This window comes from Rattus norvegicus, chromosome 17 (genome assembly GCF_036323735.1).
Source record: "Rattus norvegicus strain BN/NHsdMcwi chromosome 17, GRCr8, whole genome shotgun sequence".
Classification (NCBI taxonomy): domain Eukaryota; kingdom Metazoa; phylum Chordata; class Mammalia; order Rodentia; family Muridae; genus Rattus; species Rattus norvegicus.
The window spans coordinates 21120427-21125000 of record NC_086035.1 but is presented as its reverse complement, the minus strand read 5'-3'; positions in this window follow the sequence as shown (position 1 = coordinate 21125000).

Genomic DNA, 4574 nt, shown 5'->3' with positions numbered 1-4574 from the left:
ACACAGACATTCTAATCAGCCAGCCAGCCCTGCTTTGTAGAATTTTTAACATGGGCGTGGCTCTTTAAAAAAAAAAAGGTAATTTCATGTTTCCCAGTTCTACCTTTCCTCAGAAAACATTACTGTGCTGATGTCTGGTGTTATGGTTCGAATCGGCAGCATCTCCCAGCAGTTAATATTTTGAGTGCTTCTTCCCAGCTGGTGGTCCTCTCTGGGAGGGGGTGAGGCCTGGCTGGCAGCTGTAGGTCATCAAGGGCAGCCCTTTGATGCTGCTGCGCTCTCTCTGCTTCCTGGTCTCATTGGTCCACTGCACACCACGTGGTCTACTCTATGAACGGCTGATGTCTCTCTGACACCAGGTAAACGGGTCTTGGCTCAATCAGTCTGTTACTGTGTGAATCTCACACTCAAAGCCCTGCTGAGGCCATGGTGGCTCTGAGCTACCCCCGACCTGACCAGGGGTTCTGTAGGCGGGAAGGAAGGGATAAAACTCACCCAAGGGGAAAAAGTAAGAGAGTGTCAATGAAACCAAGCATCCCGGGAGTGGGAACAAAGAATGAATTTAGGGCCCAGGTGTGAGGTGACAGATGTCCTTCATGGGGCATAAAGTCCCTAAGAACTGAAGACTATGACTGGGTACGCTGATGTGTCTATAACTCTAGAAATAAAAAAGCTACAGCCGGAGGGTCGGGACTTCAAATGCAGCTTGAGCCACATAGAAGGACCCTGTCTCAAAAATTAATCTCATAGTTAAAGATTGTTGTGGTCTTTGGTCAGTTAAGCCATTAGAAATGAACGTTGGACTCAATTAGCTGTGTTAGTCACAGCAGAACTGTAATTTAAAGACGGTATCCGCCCTTTCCAGACACATCCACCATCCTCACACACACTAATGAGGAGAGCGGGGAAGAGAGAAGCCCTCCTTGGTTCCACATTACGTCCCAAGAGGCTATCCTGTGGAGAAGAAGGGTCCCTCCGTATTGCACTAGAAATGGGAAGTGTTCATCATCCAAGTTCCTCTGACAAAAGAAGAAAGGTGATTCTTGGGGTTCACCAGCTTGGAATCCTCATCCTTAAGGGATGCCCAGGTTTCACACACACACACGTGCGCGCGCACACACAAACACACACTGTAGACCATGCATCCTCCATACTCACTACCATCTGGGTTGGTCCTCAAGAGCAATACATTGCTCCAATGATTCCTCTCACATTCAGACGTAAGCAGCAGCTGAGGGATTGCTTGATATGCTGTGGTCGCAAATGAGAAAAAGAAACATTTCACACAGAACACGTATTTTAAACCCACTTTAAACACATCACTCCCAATTAAAAGAAGTCACCAAGAGTGCTCTGTGACAAATGAAACCTCTCAAAACCAGATCCAGGGCCCCAGGAGCTGAATTCAACCACAGTGAAGCCCAGAGAATGCCAGTGGGCAGGACTCTGGCTCCATTAGGCTAACCTGGCCCTGCTTGGGCATGGTCTAGTTTCCTAGAGTGCTCCTCCTCAGAGAAGGACCTCACCCCCTCTCCCACACACACACACACAGCATGGCTGCTGTAATTTGGACCTGGAGTGTCTGCCAATAGCCTGTATGTTGGTGACTTAGCTTGAGTGATGGTGGAACTTTTAAAAGATGGGGCCCAGTGGGAGGTCTTGGCCACATGCCCTTGTTAGGCGTTGAAGGAAAACATGGGGCCCTGCCATGCTGCTCTTCCCGCCCATGAAGTAAGCGGCTATTGTTCTACCGTGTGTTCCCGTGATGCTGTGCTACTCCAAAGAATGAGGCCCATCAGGTCATAGATTCAATCCTCTGAGACCAAGAACCCAAATAAACCTTTCTCTTTGTAAGTTGATTGGCTTGGGTGTTCGTTACAGTAAAGAAAAACTACCCAACACACTGACTTTTCTGCCCTAATCTTAGATACAGTCACAGCCTCAGGGGCTGTTCATTAGCTTCCCAACCCCTCTTTACCTACTTCCTGGTTGACCCGTGTTCCCTCTTGGAAAACTGACAGTGCTTGGGCCTTATCGACCTTAGCTTTAGTCCCAGATTGCTATCTTCTTTTTCCTATGGCTGACTGCTATCATAGATACATTTTCTAGAATGAGGTCCCCACGCAATCCCACTTTGGGAGAAGTTGATTGTTGACTTCACCATGGCGCTTAGATCTTCAGGGGCAGGCTGTTGGGTCAGCCACAGGACAACAGAAGGGCAGTCTTTACCTTAGTGACTGGGCGTTTCTTCTCAACAAGTTTTAGCTCATTGAGTGCCTGTAGGAATAACAGAAGTCTCCTCGTTTGGTTTGATTTTCAGTTGTGTTACCGAAAGAATGTCTGTAGAACGTTCTATGGGAGTTTTGCACCAATGAGAGGTCTCAGCTTGCCTTCCAAACATGAAGATTTGAGTTTGGACCCAAGAGCTTGTGTAAACAACCATGAGTGCTGGTGATCTCTTGTAATCTCAGTGCCCGTGAGGTGGGAGGCGGAGTGAAGGAAGTGGAGAGACATGGATCTTCTTGTTAGTTAGCAAGTGAGGACCCACCAGGAAACTCACTCGCCAAGACTAATTACCGTAATTACCCTTGACTAGCAGTGTTCTCCCAGGTCGGGCATATCTGAGCATCAACGTCTTTGCGTTTGGAAGTGGGCATTGTACCGCGCCCCACTGGAAGCCTCCAAAGGATTACGGTGTGATGCGCATGCGCATGCCTGGTGAGTCTCACTCTGGAGACGTTCATTTCTCTCCTCCTTCTGGCTGTGTTGTCCGAGTGTGTTGTGATCCATCGTGCTGCTGATGTGTTCCCGAAACAAAACTCTTAAGTAATTTTGAGCACTTTTGTGCACAAGGCAGCCTCGCTGCTAATGGAATTGATGACAAACCCTTCCTCTCCCCATGGCTCTTCCCCGGGAACTGGTGCTCTGAGACACGCTAGGATGGAGGAGGTCTCCCTGGCTTTTCTCTGCAACATTGAACGCATGGCATCTCCAGGGCTGCGAGCAACATGAAAAAGATGGAGCAATTGTCACTGAACAAACCTCATCACCTCCTAAGGATGCTCGCACATGTAGGGAAGAGGAAAGTCAACGTCAGGACCAGACATTGGAAAGCACTCATCTGAAAGGTGGTCCTCGGACTCACCGCCAGCTCTGCTGTGCCTACTCAGGGGAAGAGGAGATGGTGCTGATGTGTGACTGTTTTAGCGACCTACTAACAAGAAGCTACTGTCACTGCTGTTTAGAAGACCAAGTCCTAGGAGCTGGGGCGATGTCTCGGTCAGTAGAGGGCTCACCATGACATGAGAACCTGCGTTTGGACCTCCAGCTTCTAGTTAGTCATGGCGCTGAATGTCTATGACATGGTGTTGGGGAGGTGGAGACGGGAGGATTCCCAAGTCTCCCTGGTCAGGAAGTCTGGCTGAATCAGTGAGCTCCATCTTCACACACACACACACATACACACACACACACACACACACACACACACACACACACACACAGAGACGCCTACACACACCCACACACACACCTACACACACACACATGCCCTTGCATACACACACATACCTGCACACATATGTACCCACACACCTGCACACATACACACATACCCTTGCACACATGCATGCACAGACACACCAAGAGCCAGCTTTGTTACTATGCAAACATGAAGAGGGCAAGCATCGGGGTGATGCTCTACTGGGGGCTGTGGTAGCGTGACTCACCTTACCCTAGCTAAGGACCGCCCTGCTGTGTGGTTGCTAGGAGACTGTGAGGTTCCAGAAACATGGTCACCCCACTGAGAGCTATGTCTGTAAACAATGATGACAGAGGCTTTGTGCTGAGCTGGATTCTCACGAACGCTAGGTTTCAAAGACGGAAAATGTTAATGAGTCATTTCCTAATCCTTAAGTGTCTCAATGAAGCCATGAGGGAGATGGCCCTGGGCCAAGAGCTGCAGAAATCTCTTTGGCGTGCACTTATTATGGCCCATTTCCGTGTAGTCTAATTGTCACTTTTAGATGACTCTCATCACAGAGCCCCGCATGAGGCCGTGGGTCCCCGTGCAGGATGCTTTCCTTCGCATCCCGCAGACGTCAAAGGAAAAGTTGCTCACTGACAGGCTTGGATGGCTGCGTTGGTCTCGCACCATGTTTTGAGTCATTTGTAGCATTTTAAGATATATCATAAAAACATCGATATTTTCGGCTGCTCTTAACAAACCTTTGGGGGCTGGGGATTTAGCTCAGTGGTAGAGCGCTTACCTAGGAAGCACAAGGCCCTGGGTTCGGACCCCAGCTCCGAAAAAAAAAAAAAAAAAAAAGAAAAAAAAAAGAAAAAAAAAAAAAACCTTTGGAAGATTTGGCTGCTGTTAGGTTTCTAAGGAACCAGGAACAAATGGCTAACTGAAGTGACTATTAATATATTAGAACAGTTGCTGGCCAGCGCTCCCAGCAGTACTCAGTTCTGTGGCTCCTCCCAACATTTCTCACCCCTCCCCCATCCTAAACCTCTCCAGCCAATGGGCTGGGCTTCCCTTTCGTCCAGCTTCGGATGACTATATAACGCTG